Here is a 21,347-nt window from a genome sequence, read left to right as displayed (position 1 = left end):
GCCAGTCCCTGGCAAAGATGGACATGCTGCTGGCCAAGGCTGGGCCAATTAGAAATGGTGGTAATGCCTCTGGGATAACATATTTAAGAAGAAATCAAAACAAACATTGTGGTGCAGTTTTGATTGGGACTAGAGAATGTGAGAACAACCCTGCAGACATCAAGGTCAGTGAAGAAGGGGGAAGAGATGCTCCAGGCGCCAGAGCCAAGATTCCTCTGCAGGCCATGGTGCCAACCACGATGAAGCAGCTGTGCCCGTGCAGCCCATGGAGGGCCACGGAGAATGCAGAGATCCACCCGCTGCCTGTGGTGGAGCCCACACTGGAGCAGGTGGATGCCTGAAGGAGGCTGTGAACCTGTGGAACACCCATGGAGAGAGGGGCCCTGCTCCCAGGCTGGAGCAACCTGTCCTTGGAGGACTGCACCCTGTGGAAGAGTGACCCACGCTGCAGCAGTTTTGGGAGGACTGTTGCCCATGGGATGGACTCACATTGCAGTAGTTTGCAGGGAGCTGTTGCTCGTGAGATGGAGCCACATCCAAGAAGTTTATGGAGAATTGTCTCCCGTGGGAGGAACCCCACAGTGCAGGAGGGGAAGGACTCCTCTCCCTGAGCAGCAGGAAAAGCCTTGTGTGATGAACTGACCATAACCCCCATTCCCTGTCTCCTCTTGCTGCTGGGGTAGGAGGTAGAGCTGAAAGAAGGGAGGGGTGGGAGGAAGGTGGTTTTAAGGGCTTATTCATCTCCTCATTTTCCTGCTCTGATTTTGTTAGTAATAAATTCACTTCATATTTCTAAGTTGAGCCTGTTTTGCCCTTGATGGTATTTGATAAGCCATCTCTCCCAGTCCTTATGTCAACCCATGAACTCTTTGTTAAATTTTCTCTCCTCTGTTCAGCTGCAGAGGGGATTGAGTCAGTGGCTTTGGTGGGTGTCTTGCACCTGGCCTGGGACAACCCACAACACAAGGTCATCATACCCTTTTTAGGAAGTCAGGATGAGCTTACTGTACATGAGAGAATCACATTGCATTTCATGTTTATCCACGTGGGTGCTAGTGTAAGCAATGGTGTAGAGATTGAAGGTGGGTCTACATTAGCAGTGTGGCACAAAGCACAAATCATTTTTAGATGAAAAAATTTTCTGCATCCATACTTGGGAGCTACAGTTCTTTTCCAGCAGAAGGAGCATTGTGTTGCAGGCTTCAAAGCTGCATTTCTTATCTTTTGCCATGTTCTGCCTGTTCACCCTTTCTCTTTCTGCCATAAAAAAATTCACAAAAAGAACTGAGAACTATTCCATATACCTTAATCCCTGTGATGTTCACTCAACTTCTGCTCAGACTTTGGCTAATACACACTAATGCTAAGGCCTGATGTGTGCTGGGAACAGTGCCATTAGGTCAAAGCAAGGGCAACACACAGGCAGGACACAGTAGCCAGTAAGGGTTAAAGGCCATTATGCAGCCACAGTCCTGCAGCTTACTGTGTCCAGCAGCCATCATCCTTGCATATAAATTTTTTTAGCAGTTTCTTCAGAATAAATTAATTCACAGAAACTGTATAGACCAAACTTCTAAGCTGGAAGGTATAAATACATCAACTTACCCCAAAAAAAGCTTTTGAAATAGATAAAACAGTAGCTGGACTGCTGAAGCTTTAATGTTCCCCAGTGTGAACAGGGAATCATGAAAAACAGGGGGTTTCCACACCATCGAGGAGGAGGAAGGGTAAGCACTGTCACTACCTAGGTATCAGCTAGGTAAATGATTTAAGAGTTGTGAGTTATGAATTAGAGAACTTGTGAGTTAGAAACATCATGAATTAAGTGACGAATCAGTAAATTCACATGGTTGATTAGTCTGCACAAAGAGGAATGAAGTTTGTTTGTTGGGTTTGTTTCTTTTCCTTCCTTTCCTAATGCTCATAAAATAAAGTTTAATTTACAGACTGTGTTGTGCTGTAAATTTTAGCAATCCAGATGGACCATGACAATCCACAATTATCTTAGCACCAATATATGAATGGGGCAGAAAATAAGTTGTCTGAGGTTTCACATTGGCTAAACTAAATTCCAAAGGGTGGCCTCAAAATGGTTTCCTCCAATTCACTTCTGACTGGGAAAAGTCTCCAGCCTGGGCTAGTCCCTGTACCCCAGCAGGTATTTCCTAGCGGAGTGCTGGCTGACACAAGCCAAAAGTGTGCCAGGAAGCATGCAGTTAGAAGAGATGGTCGTGGGACAGAGCTTGTGCCTCTGCCATGAACCCCTCTCATTCATGACCCTGTATGTAGGCTGCCTATCTCCAAAGGGATTTCTGAACACTGCCGGATAACCTTCCAAACAAAGATACAAAATTTCTCCATTTATAACAAAATGGGAGGGAGGAAAAAAAAGAGCAATAGGCATGTACTGAATTTATAAGGTGTTTCTGCTTTTCTTTTTGAAATCTCTTGATGCTTGTCAAAAGGATTTCTAGAGGCTGATAAGCCATAGCAGCCAAGCCCTTATTTCTGTGAGCAGCAATTACACTCTGTTGCACCAGTAGAGAACAAAACAAACAGAAAATTTCAGTAAGAAATACAAATCAAAATAATAACACCCATGTGTTTTTTGTAGGCTCATAATGAAACAGGAGTCAGGTCATGCTGCAGTCTGTTTAAAAATGGAGTAGGAAGGGATTAATTTTTTTAATATGAAAAATGTCAGTAAGTGTTAAAACTCTTGATGTCTTCCTCATTGCCTGCCAAAAGCATAATAGATGTTAAGCAAGCACACACAAAGCATGAAGAAGAGTTACTTGTTAGCACTCATTCAATAGGAGGAATAAAAATAAATCATTATCAATTCAGTTCTGAGCAATACATGAGATACTTTGCTCTGTATATGATATAACCCAATTGCCACGTAAGATGATTTCTTCCTTTTTTGTGGTAAAAGATCCAACCAAACAAAACCAAAGCAAGACAAACAAAATCCTTTCTCAAAAGGATGGAAGAAATCTTACCATCTCTGGTCTCTTTCTGCAGCCAAAGAGTGCACTACCTTGATATTTAAATGGACCTGAATGAGATCCCATGTATAAAACTACTGCTGCAATATCAAAACTTCAATTTGTCCTGCACACACAGTGGAAATAAAAAATCCAAATCTGTGGGAGGGTCTCAAGATATCGTATCTTGACTGACCTGGATTTATCCAGTTAGATGCTGAAACAGCTATCTGAAATGAGTCACTGAACTGACTGGAGTTATTGCTCGAGATCAGCAAGATAAATGGAAGTTGGGGAACTTTGAATCATCTTAATGGAGGAATAGTCTGGAAACAAAAGTCAGAAATAATAAAAAGTTCATGGTCATCTCTTTGCAGCTCACTGGTTAAACAGTTACAGGGTTAATCACAAAAACCTGTACATTAACCACATGAGCCATTGGATTATGTTGTGTAAGTGATAACATCATCTCATCTGAAGTAACATCTGCTTTCAATTAAAAGCAGTTGTATCTGTACATAACTATGAATTTCAAGCTTTAAAAAATTTCTATTAAAATAAAAATAATAAAAATTGCAATATAAATGAACAAATTATAATATGAATTTTTGCTTTTACAGGACAAGTTCATGAACCATTCCTTTGCTATTTTACTAGTTGAGTCTAGCAATTTGAAGACATTCATCACAATAAGATCTTTTTTTTTTCCAACTTGAGCAACCAATATCCTGCTGGTCAGAATTAGAGACTAATCATTGTAAACTTCATCATTTTTTCTACATTTTATATTGTTTTCACTTCTCACGCTTTTAATTGGGATTAATGTTATGCACCATACTTGGAATTTTTCTCCATTTCCAGTTCATTGCCTGCAATGTATCACCATAAAGGTTTGTTGAGTATTCATCTAAAAACATCTTAATCTTAGAAAGGAAGATAACATGAGTGTTAGCCAAGAATGTTTGAAGTTATATTGCTAGTATTCCCAAGAGGAAATGTCAGGTGTGATCAGTGCCCAAGCCTCCTAGAATGCAGAGTGTATGGTTTCTACCTGCCTTTGTTTTAAAATCAGACAGAAGGATGGCTTGAGATCTTTCTTGGCTAGAAAAGTCCTTTTGGGAAGTGTTCAGGCATCTTCAGGTACTCTCCATAAAAATGTGCTATACTTCTAGACAGTTTGAGCTCAGGCTGACTTCAAAGGGCTTATAAATGCAAGAATGGGGTTGGCATCTCCTCTGAGTCTGGTGCATTCCCAACACCCAGCAGCCAGGCACAGAGCAAACCCAATTAACTTCTACCACAGCCAAACTCCCCTGCATTTGGCATGGTAGTTATCTGTAAGCCTTTACAGGCTGAGCCACAAAAGTAATTTTTTCCAAGAACAAAACTACTTCAACATCTTTCAAGGACTCTGAGTTTCAGTCCGTCAGTTGATTTGAGCATTGCAAAGTAAACTATTTCTCTATAACCAGATATATTTTTTAACAAAACATTATGATGCATAAACAGAAACTATAGTGATAATACAGGTTTTAAAATATAATCTACATATTGAACTCTTTATTTAAATACAGCCTAAGACAGATTTACAGGAAAAAACTCTATCAGATCTTTTTAAGCATTTAAAAAAAAAAAATCTGCTCCCTTGTCCTGATTTTGGCTGGGATGGAGTTAATTTTCTTCCTAGTAGCTGGTACAGTGCTGTGGTTTGGTTCAGTGTGAGAACAACATTGATAACTCCCTGATGTCTCTGTTGCTGCTGAGTTTACCTTGAGTCAAGGACTTTTCAGTGTCTCCTGCTCTGCCAGTGAGCAGGTGCACCAAAAGCTGTGGGGGCCCATGGCCAGGACAGCTGCCCCAAACGTGCCAAAGGGATTGCCTTCCACAGAACATCATGCCCAGTACATAAACCAGGGGGAGTTGGCTGGGGGGAGCTGATGGCTGCTCAGGGGTGGGCTGGACATTGGTCAGCAAGTGATGAGCAGTTGTATTGTACATCATTTGTGCATCTTGGGGTTTATCCCTCTCTCCTTTTCAGTACTACTATTTTTATCATCATCATTAAAAGTATTAGTATTATATTAGTGTTATTACAGTACTAGTAGTAGTAGTAGTAGTAGTAGTAGTAGTAGTATACCTCTCCTTAGCAGTACTACTGTCATCATCATCCTTATTATTATTTGTTTTAAGTATTAAACTGTTGTTATCTCAACCCACAAGCTTTTCTTCTTTCCGATTCTCCTCCACATCCCACTGGGGGTGGAATGGAGGAGCAAGCGATTGGCTGTGTGGCACCCAGTTGCTGACTGGGGTTAAACCACAGCACCCATTTATTCCATTTCCTGTGACACCATGTTTCAACTTATTTAGGGGTTTTCTTGCTAAATATTAAAAATAGCTCAAAGTGATGACTCGACTCCCTTTGATTACACAAGGGAGAGAGGGAGAGAGCACAGGCAGGCAGGCAGCATTCTGACACTCGATTATCTCAAAGAGTAATCTCAAGAAGTGGAAGTACAGAGCATACAGTCACTTCAGGATTTGCAGGGCTTGCTTCACCCCCACTCCCCTGAATCCACGTGAACTGAAGGTCTCACAAAACTCTGTTGAAACCCCATTGAAAATTAGCAGAGAATTCCATGGGGCACTTCACTCTTCATTTTGCAACACTCCATATAATTTATTTTCTGTCGTATCTTAAGTGCATTTAGTGCTTCATCTGATCTCTTCTGATTTCATCCACACATTCAGGGTTTTCCTTCTGAAAACATCATTCAGCAAAAAGAAGCCCTTGCTGCTCTGGCTTGCCATGGATTCCCTAGAACCTGTACATGTGGGTTTTGCTCACAGAAGCCCCCACTGAAGAAGACAGTGAAGGACAATTGCTTAAGTGCTATATCCAGCTTTTTTCCCTTTTCTGTGTTTGACCTTTGAAAACATCTTTCTATCCTTCTAGCTAAAAACTCATGATTTAATCTCTCTCGTCCAGACTTTGCACAGGATGCAGATGGGATATTTCCTGTTGGACAGCATGTGCTTGAAGTTCTCTGATTATTCATCCTTGGAGCTCTTCCATCCTCTTTCATAATCCTGGTTCTGCAGTATATGAACCACAGAGGAAAATACATTGCCAGTCCATACGGTGAGGAGCGCTTGGTGCTTAAGAGCCCATAAGAGCTCTCCTCCTTTCTGCCTCCAGTTCCATCAGGATACACTTGTAACACCATCCCAGGTTTTGCCAACACCTCATGCTCTCAAATCCATGCCTGCTGAATGTTCCTGAGGTCAGAATGTCTCTGATCCCTGCCAGCTGTCCACCTGGAAGCCCTACTGAAAAGAGAACTCTGGAACTCAACCTTGTACCTTTTTGTAGCTGTTGTATTTTACTCATGTATAGGAAGAATACTTTATGCTGTCCCGCAGTTCTGTGTTCTTCATCAGAAGAGAGAGTTGGAGCAGAGATATGGGACTCTTAGCAGAGCTTTGCAGGACAATGATGACTTTCAATTCTATGGTCATGTGCTTCACACTATGTAAAAACTGTCACACAAGCAACGAGACATAGAATAAGTGGAGCTCAAGTTATCCAGAAGGAATCACAAAAGCTCTGCAGGTAACAAGGGAGAGACAAGGCTTGTGTGGAAAGGTCAGTCATCAGCCCTAGGAGGGGGTTATGTCTACAGGACACGGTACAGATTTACTTAGACAATCAGATACAGTAAGTATCCCTTCTCTATCTCCCTGCCAGTGTCAGATCTATAAAAACAGAAAATAGTAAGTCAGGTCAACACTGCTGCCTGAAGCCATCAGTTCCTGCAATCCATACCCTCTCCATAACTTGCAGGAAACATCTCTAGCTCTTGAGATGCCACATCCTACTGGGTAAAGCAAAAGTGTTTGTTCTGCCTTTTCTTTGTTTTGCAGACAATTCCTGATGACTCCGGCAACAGTTTCAGTGCTGCAGGCATTCTACTTTTCTGCTTTTTGCTAAAAAAAATACTGCTAGATGAACACTTATGCTTTTGTTCCTGTTGTTCCCCAGCACAGCATTGTATAGCAGTCTCACTCCACAGCTTTGCAAAAGATGCTTTCCTGTTTTGATGCAATTTTCTGTGAGCCAGCTGGGTCAAAATAGTGACCAGTAGTGACCAGTCTATAGCTCTGCTTTTCTGCAAACTGTTCAAACACAATAACCATCAAACTGAAGCTTGTTAAGAAGTTATATGGCAGATATGCAGCATATACTTAAACTAAAACTGGAATGCACAGACATAATCTATAGTTCAAGAATGAATCTCATAAACTATCAAATAAAACTCACGTAAAGACTTGGAGCTGTGAATAAAAACATTTTCCAACGCAAAGTGCTCTGTGGTAAGGAAAAAATACTTTATTTGCAAAACAAGAAGCACATCAAAGATATCTGAGTCCCTCATCAACCTCTCCTCCAGAGACAACCCACAGGATGCTGAATTTTGGTTAACCAAGTAGGTCAAAAAAGCAACGTAAGTGTGAGATTGTACAGAACATTTCTTGAGTTTCAAGAGATAAAGAGATCTTAAGTCCACTCAAACTGAAGAGGGAAATGGTAACCCCATGAGGTGGCTCAGACACTACCATCATTCTGTGCTGCGTATTCTCAAGGGGATGGGATGCTTTTCTTCCTGCAAATAGCTTTTGTAATGCATAATTCTATAAGGTAATCATATTACAGCAATGAGACCACATGAGCCACAGGAAAAGAAAAGTTTTGTTGAAACAGAAATTGTTTAGTGTAACATGGCAACTGAGAGCACATTATAGCCCTAAGCATTTGAAGTTTTCTGTGCAATGTGGGCTGTCTCTTTGGGGCAAAACCACAATTTCTGAAAATTATTTTAATCCTACCTTCCAACCATGTCTTTCCCCTGCCTCCCATTATCATTTTGCATTGGTTTTATGAAGACACCCATAGTTTAACTTGCCTCTAGTGCTGAGGTCTCAGTACTCTAGAACTAGCTCCAGCTACAGGCCTCAGCCGTGCTAACAACCCTCTTTGGGGAGGCACCTCAGCACATGGTAAGGACCCTTCATGCCTTGTTTTCTATGCAAAATAAACCTCACTTTGAGGGCTAAAGTGATACTCTTCCTTTATTCAGATTCACAGTATAAATACGTAGAAATTCAGAACTAAAGGGGTTGACACAGCACATGCCTCTTTTGAGTCTAGAGGCTGAAAATGTTAGTTAATTAAGAGTTCAAGTAGTTGGCCAAAGTGCGATTATTATACTGTATGAAGTAGTTCACACTTTCACCCTTAGACTGAATAACTTGATGGAGACTGAGCACCAGGATAAAAAGTTTTAATTGCTTGCGAGATTGAACTGCTTGTGAGATTGAACTCATATTGGCAATATCATGGGATTTTTCTGTGCATTTTAATAACACAGCTTCAAGGTTATTGACAATTTAAACATAGTAAGGAGTTTATAATAAAAGGAAAACAGAGAGTAAATCTCAGCAAACAGGAGGTAACCTATGTGTGAGCTATGCAGATCTGCAGGTCTGGACTCTCTGGTGCACAACTTGGGATTTAAAGTGGTGCAATTAATGTCAGATTTTTCCAATTACATGGTTTGTGTAACACCCATGGGTCAGCCTGTCCAACATGTCTGAAAGACTATAGGTCTCCTGCATCGATTACTCACTAGGGTGCTGCCTTTAATTTTAGAAAGATGAATTGTATCATGGCATTAGGTTTTCACCTGATGGATATACAAAAACCCCATTAACAGCTTCCATGTGTTTAGAGCAATGATCGTAGCAAAGGACCTGGTCAGCAGCTGTCCTTACTTAGAGGTGACAGTTTTACTCCAGAAGACATCATGGGTGTATCTGGTATAATTCTCACTGTTCTTTCTTGTATTTATCAGTTGTTCATACCTCAGTACGGTGAATTATCTTTAATCTGCCTTTCCCCATTCGCAGGTAACAAAATTCATTTAATCCAATTAGTTATAATGTCTTCAGTGATGTTATAATGTCTTCAGTGATGCGAAATCACTGGAGAATGTAAATACAACTGTATGTCTATATTTACACCTTGCAGATCTCATCCTAAATTTGTGATGTGGAAGAGAACTCTATTGTCTTCTACCAGCTCTGGTTTAGCTCCTAGCCAAGACCCAGAGGACATCCTGTCAGCTTAAAGACACCCACAAGAATGTCAAATGTCTAACTAACATTACTTAATCCAAAGATTGATTAAGACCAGGATCTACATCTTTGCTTCATTGTTTCTTTCTTTCATGATAGGCATAACTTCTAGCAAATAATACTGATCTGTGGCAGGTCCTTTAAAATAAACAAATGATCAAATTCATGACAAAAGTCCTTTCATTAAAACATCCTGTCCACAAACTTGTGCAATACAGATATTGAAGCACATAGGCAGAATGATGTCCCACTTTTGTGGCTCCTAAAAATTGTTGCTGTGTTTGGGGAGGAGCCAAAACAGAAGAGAAAGCACTGTCTGGATTATAACCCCTTTATTATGCTTCATTGTCTACTGCTTGTATCCTTAGGAATTCCAAACAGGAAACTAAATAAGTAGTGTCTCTAAGGAGCCCCAGAAGATGTCAGATCATAAGAATTTTTTATGTTTTGATGACCAGAGAGCAACACATTGTGTTGCCTTAACCCCATTCTCTTACATTTCCACTAAATAACTGAGTTAGAGCCTGGTTTAGGCACAGACTTATGGCATTAATAATTAATGTCCATTTGAAACCTTTTCATATCGACCTCCACTGCACTGCCTTCCCACTTTTCTTTGTGTATATGTACAAATTGGGCATTATCTGATCTCATCCTGATTCTGTATCTGTTTCTATTAAAAACTAATTCTTATTTTTTTCCAGAAGCCAGTGATTAAAGTGAAATCATTTGCTCTGCATATTAACTTATGGGTTCATAAAATAAAAGCATTTAAAATTTGCCACTTGTTAGAGACAATGTGGCAGAAGAACAGACATGCAAGGCCAAATTTAAAGGCCATACAGCCCTTGAGAAAATTTCTTGTCTCACACAATGGCCAGCTGCAGGTACTTGTAAAAACAGCAGTTGAACAAGGCTAATGAGGGTTTTGTCTGTGTTTGTTATACTCTCCTATTTTCCAGTAATAATATTTCAGGCATCCCGTCAGCAAAAGGTCATGCCCATATTCAGTAGTTACTCATTAACTCATTAACTTTCCCTTCATAGCTCTCTCTAGTCTCTATTTAAACTTCTTATCTTTCTTGCCTTCACGTCCCATGGAAATGACTTGCACATTAATCACTCTACACTAGACACACACTATGATTAAAAAGGAACACTACTGCTTTTTCTTAATCTGCCACTCAGTAATAGCTGGGCACCCTTCACTCTGATTATGTGAGAAAGCACCTCTTTTCTCGCTCACTTTCTCCATCACTGTTCATGACTCAGAGGATACTCTTTGCATTTCGAAGCCGAAGAACCTTCTGGCAAAGCCACCCCACACACCAATCATCTGTGACACCCTCCTCTGTGCTGTATTTTGTTAGTGTTGGAGAACTAGGACTGTTTGCTCTTTCCAAGGCACTGTGTGCTTGCTTTGATGCAGCCACTTATTCTATGTACCTAAACCTACACTGAATCTGGATCCTTTTAGTGCCATTCCTTTCCTAAAAACACCAGGAAGCCCACCTGACAGACTGCTGCTTATCACTGAGCTGTTGCTTTCAGAGAACTAGTCACAGTGATAGCCATGTGCCTTTCCTAAACATAGACAGCTAATGAAGAGCCAGCTGTTGGTACAGTGATTACTGTCTTTCCAGGTACAGCTAATACTGGTTTTCCACGGGATTTCTATTTTTCTACACTAAATTTAAATCTCTCATTTTATCAGGCAGTTCTGTGAAAAGACTTAATAAGACCCTTTTGCAGCCCTTACAGTATGTTTTAATGTATTTGAGCAGCCTAAGTAATTCTGAAGCACATGCAAAGTCTGTTACCTCTCCTTTTTGAGAAAAACAAACTTGAAGTCCCAGACCAGAGGTCAGTAGGGTCCCTCTGAGATCTCTCCTGGTAGATCAGCAGCATCAGTGACCTGAATCTGCATAAGCCAGGCAGTTTGAAATACCATCATGTTTTACTCAACACTCAAATAAAATGGCAGACTAAAGTATCCCTATCAACAGTGAGTGGGAAAGCAGATACTGCTCTCTTCTCTCCCTCACAGATTGGGAAGAAGAAGGAGAAGGAGGAGGAGGAGGAGGAGGAGGAGGAGGAGGAGAAGGATCAATGCATTCTCATGTGAATTGCATTCATCCTGCAGCTAATTCATATAAATGAGCCAGGTTTGATGTTGCAAAAAACTGCAGTTTCTCACACTGTGCCACTCTGAAGCTGTTCTGGGTCTGTGCCAGTGATGATCAAGATATTGCAATCTATGAATGAAGAGGCCAAGTGACTTGTGAAAATTTTGTTCTTTCTTCTTGTCTTATCAGTACAGACTGAGAGGAAATCCCAAAAGATCTGTGGTAAGTCACACATTCTAATAATATCTTGAACCTGGATATATGAATGAGAAGTGCAACTACCAGAGTGTTATCTGAATCAGTTCAAAAAGCCTGTGGAATCTCACTCCAAAATCTAAAGGATTTATGAGGAAACAAAAAAATCCTTTTGGTGACGAGATCAAAGCAATGGATATTTCTTTTTTTAGCACACTGGTTTGAAGAACAAATCTTCCCGAGTTTTTCACCAGGAACCTAAATAACATCCTAGTTCCTGAAGAAAAGCCAAAATTGCAGGGATGAGAAAGATTCAGTCTCATGCTTCACTTCCTTTGTGACAAAGAATTCAGCCTGACTCTGTCATGTCCCAGAAAAAAAGATTCTTCATGGAAATGAATTTGGCCAAAATTAATTAATTTTAAAAATTAGTTTAGTTTAATAAATCAGTATTTTCCAGTGACTAAAGTCTTAATCAAGAAAACTCTCTGTCCTCAATGAAGGAAAACTTTCTATCTTGTTTTATGAGATTGTCTAATTAAGTGAGTTCCTGTTTCTCTTTTATTTTTAAAGCACTTGCAGTCAGAACAACTTTAATTTGAGCTCAAATACACCAACTTACTCATTGCACCATACACATAGCCAGAAGTTATTCTAACAGCTTAAGCACTGAGACCAGCTTCTTCTGTCTTTTGCAGAGCATGTTAAAACCAAAAAGCCCTCTCTGTGTTTTTATAATTTATTTCATTTGACAGTGACATACCAAACAGGAAAAAAAAATGTGTGGGGGCTGATCCACTTCTTCCAATATGCATTGCTGGGACCTTAAGTGAGCCACAACAAAACCAAAGCTCTGGCTGGCAGTTCATAAGCCCATGTTATGGCAAGTAAAGCCTACCTGGAGCGGCAATCACCTGTTCTTAAGGAAGAAAGCTTTTATTCTCTTACTTAGCTTTAGTCTTCACATAGTAGGAACTTAACTGTTAAATATTTCAAGGGTTGATAAGGAAAAGTGGGAATCTGCCAAGCCCACATTTATAGGAGCACAAGTCAAGTGAAGTCTTGCTTATCTGCAGTCGTATTGTCACGTATCTCTCATATTCAGAATGTGGCAGCAGGGCAATTCTCATTGTGCATGCAGGATAGGAGCTTTGACAGTAGTGGAAGCACTGCCCTTAATCTGAGTGAGGAGAGGATTGTACCTCACTGTATGCCTCAAATATCACTCATCCCTGGAAATCATATACTCCATTCAGGTTCATTGCAGCATCTACTCCGGTGTCACGCCAGTGACTGGTAGCAAGCTGTGCTCTCTGGTAGCCAACTGTGTGTGCTAATTATTGAAACAAACCTTTAAACCCCTGCTATGCAAGAACTGCATCAGCACACTGTTTCCAGCATGAGTCCTATTTGTTCTGAGCCCTTTGTGCAAGAGTTTCAGGCAAATGGATTTACTGGAAAAGTCACCTGCAAGGCTCCATTATCATTGTCAGAAACAGTCATTTAAAGGAAGAGCTGTCACATGTCACAACCAAGTGCTCTTAAGGAAACTCTCCCACCCTGCCCCCCAAGTGTTATTTGCTTTTTTACTTCAGTTTTGAAAACTAGTCTCATTGCACAGCTTCTCTTTGCACGCGAAAGTGCTACATATCCCAGTGAAGCATGCATGTCTTTCATGCAGATTCTTCTGCTTACAGACCTGATCTGCTTCTGACTAAAGTTATTGGAAAGGATTGATTACTTATAGGGCGATGTTGATGAAAAACTGGAAAAAAACTGGAGTTTTAAATAAGTTTGAAGAGACACAGATATGTGCATATCTGCATAAAGGCAAATCAGTTTCTCTTTTCCTTCATATTCTGTGAAGTACAGAAGACAGCCCTGATCCTGCTTGTGTGGGAACCCAGAATGCAGAGAATATTTCTCTGCCTGTTTTGAAGGGTTCTACCCTCCTGGACAATGCTGGTTTTGACCTTCGTCCATGGAGAAAACTGCCTACCCTCTGGGAAGAATTAGAATCTACACTGATGTGAACTAGGTGATAGAACATTATGTAAGATTGTCACAGGGTGAAAAATTTAGAGTTTTTTGGTTTAATAATATAGATAATATAGATAGGTAAAAGCAAAAAACTTCAAAATGGAGGATTGTTGTTGCTCTCCAGACCTTCTTCTTCTACTACTATTCCATATTCTGCAGTAGAAGTAGTTTGGGATGACTGGATAAAGAGTTCCACAGTTCCTGTCTACATGACCAGACAATTTACTAGACATTGCAAGAAAAGTAAAAATAATGTACGCTTTTAGTGACCATTGGTTAATTTACCTTTTTAAAGGCTGTGTAATCTTGATAATTTGGCATTCTCCTGCATTCTCTGCTTTGTGCTATGTTTGGGTCACCTTAGTGGCTCTATTCCTCTGATAAGACTTAATAAACAGCTCTCTGAAAGCAGAGAAGGCTGAAGGTCCCGTTCGTCTCTCGGACTCCTGGCAAAGACTCTAAAAGTCTCCCCCATCAGGGGAGGCACAATTAAGGCACAGACAGTGTCATGCTTGGGATACTCATATAGCAGAAATAATGAGTAACTGACAGAATAGACTGCTTGACTGCAATTACTAATGTATTATATTTTGTGCAAACTGCAGCCTACAATAACAACCCACAATTGCCTTTGGGAATCTCAGTCTCAGCTGGAAACATGTACACAATTTCTGCTGAAAATGTTTCCACTGGTTTTCAGGAAGCTACAGCTCCCAGTCCTTACACTGGATATTTTTCCTGACCTAACTCTTGTAAGGCCCTTTCACTTCTGGGTTCAAGTTATCAGCTGAGCTCATACCCACCAAGTCCTTAATCTGAAGAGGAGTGGCGTTGAAGCTAGGACAGTACTAAGAAAAAAAATGCTAAGGGCTTATCAAATAAATATAGGTATCCATACTCTGATCATGCTGCTCCCAACCTGTCTGCCTTTCCTCCAGGCATTGCCCCTTTCCGGAATCACAGCTTTGGGCATAAGTTTCTAAACTTTCAGAATCACAGACTGTCTCAAGTCGTCAGGGAACCATAAAGATCACCGAGTACAACTCCTTGCTCCTTCCAGGACTACCTAAACCTAAATCATACAACTAAGCATATGGACACTAAATTCTGTTTTGCTTTTGGTCAGGGCTGGTTTTGTTCTGCCTGCCTGACCACATCTAGCACAGTTTGTCCTCACAGGTACTTAATTAGGTACTACTACCAAAGATGTCAGGGTGGTATGTCCCTGTCTCAGCACCTTCAAAAATCGCGCAGCTTCTGCAAGGCAACATCCCAAGAGCCTTCTGAGCTGTGCTGGGAAGGGATATGTGCTTGAATGATAGGCACATTTTGGTCAGCAGCAACCAGCTGACTGGGTATGAACTGAAAGGAAAGGACAGCTGTGTGTAATTAGGAATACAGGCAAGCTGTACAAAATGAAGAAAGAGCCAATTAATGTCAGGCCTGAACACTTAGTTTTCAGCCAAATTATTACTGAACAATCTCTCTGAGTGATATCTTATGTCACAGTTCTATTTTTTGAGGAGAAAACTTGATGAAAACTCTGGGATCTTCCCCAGAACACTCCACTGCCATCTGAATTGCTGAATTTAAAGCTGCTCTGTGCTCTCAGACCTTGTTTTTTCCATGGCTGCTGGTGAGGAGAGCATCACAACACACTCAGTTGCCAATAACTGCAAATTTCACCCAGCCTTCGACTAATCCTTACAGGAATTTCAGCCCAGTGTGACCTAACCTGGGTGTTTGCCAACCTCAGCTGGGTGCCAAGGCACGTACTCTCAGCTGGCACATTTGTGCTATGTTCAGAAAGGCTGTACAGGTAAAATGTGGGTGGACAGGAAGGGATTTTGCTCTTCCTGGAAGGTCCATCTGCTGTGTGCCTTGCAGAGGCTTTCTGCAGCCTCTCAGTCCAGTGGGCTAGTTGCCACATGCAGGGAGGAGCTCATGGTTTGTACCACCCACAGCTTTAAAACCACAGGCCAACCTCTATCTCTTGACCCTCTTGGAAGGGTGGAGGCAAGGCAAGGAAAAGATCTTCTTCCTTATCATATTATAATTGTTTTTATCCCTAGAATATAACTTGAGTTGCTTCCAGATGATCTTCAACTTTGGCTTGTAAAAATCCCATAAAACAACCCAATGTGCAAAAACAAAATGTAAGAGAGATAATTTTGTTAAAGGAATTTGCTTTACAATCAACTTTATTAAGTAACAATCTGACTAGCAATGATATTTTTTATGGTGAGTAACCATTAGAAAGCTGCACTTGGCTATAACCTTGTACTTCTGAACTATAAATTTCAGATCAACTTTTTGGAAGCCATTTTTATTTCCTTTTTCATTTCTTCCAAGGTGTATCAGTGTTTTATGGTACCTGCTACTGAAAATGCAAATGTGCTTATTTGAGACTGGTTACAAAATTGCCAGAGGACAATCAGAACCCTAATTCAATAGAAAAGCCTTGAGCAACTTCCACAGGCTGCATGATCAATACGAGTGTCCATGCGAATAACCCAACCCATTTGTTAACTAGCTGCTGACGTCCAGATTCCTGCAGCCAAAACAGCCATTGTGCAAATCACTCAGAAATCAAACAGTGAAGTAAAGAAAACACAGTGTTCCCCAGTTAAAACAAATAACATAGGATAGAAGCTCAGAAAGAAAGAAAATGTTAAATAAAGGTCCTTAGGTTCTTTTGGAAATGCAAAATCACAGAGTTAATTATAGAGCTATATTGTTATTTGATCTGTGAACCTGAACAAAAATTGGACTGTATGTTTATGCAAAATGTGTATTTGTGTCCAGAGACTTAGAAAGGCAGCATGAGGAAGAGGTGTTAAGGTGAATTTTGCATCCTGCTGTGAAAAACGAGGTTCACTCTCCTGTGAGAATTTAAAAAGTTTAATATAAAGACAATAAGAGGCACATAAAATAAAGCAAAGAGGTAATGGCTGGGTGCCTTGGCACTCTGCCAAGAGCACACCTGATGCTCAGGGATAGTCCTTTTTTATACCATTTTTACTGTCTGTCCTTTATGCATATTCCAACTTTTCCTAGAGCTGTTCTGCATGGCCACTCCTTGGTTCCTTTTTAGAGCATGCGTATTCTTCTGCCTTGCGGTTTTATTTCTTTTGATTCTTGGCCTTGGCTTCACCAGGTGGGAGTTGATAGCAGTGTGGGCCTCTTAATTCCCCAGACAGTCAGGGTCGATTGCAGCTTTGGGCTTCTTTGCCCCCCTGGGCAGAGCAGTGATAGTGGCTCTGGGCCTCCCTGGGACCCCGTTCTCCGGGCGGAGTAGCCTTTGGGCCCCTTTGTTCTCTGGACAAAGTGTTGATTAGCAGCTCCTTGGGCCTCATCCTCTGTTCACTTGGAGGTTATCTCACTTGCTCACACTTGCTAATATTCTTGCTAAAAAGAAAGAAAACTACATCCACACAGCAAAAGCATTTCTAACATTATATAATCTCTACCTTATTACTTGCGAGAAGCCAATATTACGATATATGTTTATAACACTGCTATTTGTAAATGTTACTGAAGGCTTCTAGAGAAAACCTCACGGATATTATGGCATACTGAGTTCAAACATTCAGCAACGAAGCTCAGCCTCAGAGAACCTAAAGCAGATGTGGTGTTTCTATCAAGAGGTTAAACCATGTCTCTCCCTAGACAGAAGCAAAGGGAAAATTTGGACTGCTGGAAGGGACTCGACTCTTGCTTGAAGGTTGAGCCTGGGTCTTGTTCACTTAAATTTTTCTTATAAAGGAATGTTTACAGCCTGCTCCAGGAAAAGGTCTAATGGATTATTGGGGGGGGAAACAAACAAAATTTCCTCTACTTCAGTGCAAAGAAAAGGTTGAATCTGAAGTAATCCATAAAACTCTGATAAAGCTGTTTGAGCTACAGACAGAAGCATGACCTGACACATTAAACTGATGCACGTGTACATTTCTGCTTGCAGGAAGAGGGAGTAATTCCATGAACACTTGCACAGGACCATGAAAGTAAAAGCTGGGATGTAGCTTGAAAGGATATCACAAGGGCATGTAATCTGTGCTTTTGTCATGAAGTATGGCTGGTAGATCTGTAATAATCAGATGGCTATTTAACATACTCATAGAGATCTCTTAGTCCCCTTGTCAGGGTTTAAACATCACCTGGTAACTCAGCCCCACATAGCCACTCATGTACTTCCCCAGCCCCATTGGGATGGGGAAAATTGGAAGAGTCAAAGTGAGAAAACTTGTGGGCTGAGATAAAGACAGTGAAACAGGTATAGCATGTGTAGTGGTTTGGTTCAAAATATCCCTTACTTATTTTCCTTCTGTGAGATATGAATTAGGAGAAAGCAAAGCAGACACAAAACTTAAAAGAATATAAAGAAGTTTAGTAACAGACCTAAAGGAAAGAAAAAAAGTCTGACTAAACCTTCAGAACATTTCTCTTCCCCCCACCTTTGTCCCTTCTCCCACTGACAACGTAAAAAGACAACCCTTGAGATTTTTTTCAGTCAGTTTACCATCTCTATAATAATCTCTTTCTTAGTTCACTTAGGGAGAGGAGTCTCTCTTGTTCATGCTATGGAGACATCTCCACAAGAAACAGTTCTCTCATGGCTTCAATGTCACAGCATGACAGCCGCCTGGGTTGGTTCTCTGCTCGCATGTGAGAGTCCCTTCCCTTGTCTTACAGCTTTCCCCACAACTGCTTTCAAGGGTCCAATCTTGAGCTACTGGGGTACCATTTTAAGGATGAGCTGCTCAGAAGCAAAGGTTCTCTTCATCTATCTCTGGGAGCATCTTCATCTCTAGGAACAGAGGTCTTCTTCCCTGGGAGCAAGGGTCTTCATCACCTTCATCTCTCTCTGTTCAAACTTCTCATCAAATCACAGCTATTTCATCATTTGCTTATTTCAGCACAGGTACTTTTGCTCACATTTGCAGTTTGAATGCTCCACCCCCCCATGCTTCCATGAAATTACAGCAGGTACTCTGATGTATCATAGTCCATCACCACCATAGCTTTACAACAGAATTTCAGCTTCTAAGCTTGAAGCATCTCCTCTTTCTCCTCCCTCAGGGTTTCAACTCTTCCTTCTTCACTGATTTTGGTGTCTTTATGGTGTTTTCTTCACATGCCCTCCCCCTTCCTTTTCTTTTGACTTGCGAGAAGATTGATGTCTGCAGGCTTCATCTGTTCTGGAGGAAACTTACAGCACTAATAAAGGGTTAAGAGCCGTGCCGCAGGGCTGCCTGCACGGAGCAGGGCTGTGGGGCCGGCCCGCACGGAGCAGAGCCGCAGATGGAACAGGGCTGCGGGGCTCCGGGGTGGCTGTCTCCTGCCCGGCCCAGGCCGCACTGAGGGGGCTACACCACGTCCTGCTACCTGTCCAAAAGCCAGAAGCCAGAGAGGTTTCCTGGGGTTTGTTCATTCTTAAATGTGGATCACAGAGTCGTGTCAGGCTTCTTGAGTGGCTTTAAAAAGTTGCCAATTTTCAAACTAGCCAGTTGATTGGTTCTATTGAGTCTAGAGGAAGCTGTAAGGACCTCTTTGCAAAGAATCACTTCGGTGGCTGATGGAGCCTTCTTTAACTAAAAACCCAAACTGTGCTAAGCCATGACAACATGCTAGCAAAGCGGAACAAGAAATTCATTCCCCACTTCCCACCAGCAGAGAGGTGTCCAGCAATCCCCAGGAAAACCGGGCTACTTCACAGGTGATGGTGACTTGGGAAGACAAATGCCATCACTCCACATGTCCACCACTTCCTTCTTCTTTTCCCAGTTTTCATATGTTGAGTATGACATCATATGGTATGGGACATCTCTCTGGTCAGCATGGATCAGCTGTCCTGGTTGTGTCCCCTCCCAGCTCCTTGTGTATCTCCAGTCTCCCCACTCTCAGTGTGTAATGAGGGGCAGAAAAGGCCTTGATGCTGTGTAAGCAATAGCTAAAATATCCCTGTATTCACAGCACTGTTGTGCTCACAAACCCGAAGCACAGCCCCCTCCCTACTAGCTACTATGAAGAAAATTAACTCCATCCCAGTCAGAACACTGTACAATATCATAGTCTACTTCTGTCCTTAAACTAGAAAAACTTGCTGTAGTTTTCCTAACAGAACTGGGTTTCCCTAATACAGTACATAAATATTTATTTTCCCATGCAAAACTGAAGAGATCATTCCTTGTCTTAATTCAGTCAACATGGAAAATGACTGTTTGTTATCTTCCTGCCATTTTGGAAGTCTGCTATCATTTAACCAATATCCCCTTAGTCTTTTCTTATATAAACAAACTCAGTGGTCTAAATTTGTTCCAAATAAATCATGTTTTCCAAAAATCTTCCTGGATCTCTATTCTGGATCACCACCAATTTATGTGCATCTTTCTCAAAATGTGATTTTGAAACTCAATGAAATTTGAATGCCAGATAAGGTCTTCCCAATAAGGATGCAGTAGAGTAAGTACCTCTCATGCTATATGAACAAGAACCCTGTTACGACATGCAATATAAATTGTCTTTGTTGCAACTGCTTTGCATTATTTACCAACTCAGTTTCTGGCTGATTTTGTTTTCCATGTGCCTGGCAGAGCTGCTATTGCCTAATTAGCTCCTTAAAAGCCACTAATTCTTTTTCCTAGTATTTTCTTTCTTGGATTTATCATCACATACCATGATCCCAACATACCAAACCCACTTTGACCTTTGTAGTTTGTCTACAGTACTTCCACCGTTTCCTACTACAATTTGAAGTATAAATTCATTAATCTATTCCTTAGTCCATCAAGTACATTGTTAACCTAAATTACTGGATTTGGTAAAGTCAAACTGTTTCTAGGAATTAAATTTGCAACATTGCCTTGAAATATCCCTCATTTCACAGAAATCCATTGTTGACTCCTCCATGAGTAGAATTTACTAGCTGAGCATCAACCTTTACATTCCCATCTTCTCCATCACGTTTTCCAAGCTTATCTGCAGCATTCCTCAAAACCCTTACTAAATCTGAGATAATAAACTACTGCCCCCTCTTTAAGCTGTTATCCTGCAAAAGAGGAAACAAAATTGAAAAGGCATGTTTTGTTCTTGGCAAATGCCCCTTTTTAATCAGCTTTTTGTCTCCTATTTGTGTTCTTGTTCCTTAGATACTCTTTGGAATGCCTTCCAAAGATATCCTCCTACCTCTCTGCCTTAATTCAATTCAGAGTTTCCTTCCTTTATTTGGAACACTATTGTTTTGTAGTCTCCTGTAACTCGCATTACCATGTGACCTCTGTCTGAATTTAATTTCAAAGAGAGATAATTACTGTCACTTATCTATTAACTTCCTCTGCCTCTGCAATAAGAAGTTGCCACTAACACATTCCCAGAACTTGCTGAATCACCTGTGTCCTCCTGTTTCTTTCCCAACAGATATTTGAATAGTTCAGGTCTCCAGTACTGGCAAATCCTTAGCTCTGTCTTGACTGCAAGACTGATTATATGCCATTTTTTATTTTTACCTAAAAGCATCAAAGTAGTCTGTTCTCCATCTTTCTCTGGACTTCAGAAGAATCATATACAATCAAACTGTGCAGCCAAAAACCTCTCATGTGCCTTTTTTTATCCTCTCCCATACCTTTATAAATCAGCATGCTAATATAATCTAGCTATGATATTAACTGGCCAGATTGCAATAAAATATCTCACACTATACTGTGAAAAATAATAACAAAAAGGATTATAAGAAACTTCAGAATATTTGTTGTGAGTTTATAGCATGCATATATATATATAATATCATAAATTCAGAGGAAATATA

Source organism: Corvus hawaiiensis, chromosome 2 (genome assembly GCF_020740725.1).
Source record: "Corvus hawaiiensis isolate bCorHaw1 chromosome 2, bCorHaw1.pri.cur, whole genome shotgun sequence".
In the NCBI taxonomy this organism is placed as follows: Eukaryota; Metazoa; Chordata; class Aves; order Passeriformes; family Corvidae; genus Corvus; species Corvus hawaiiensis.
Note: the sequence above shows the minus strand (reverse complement) of the source record.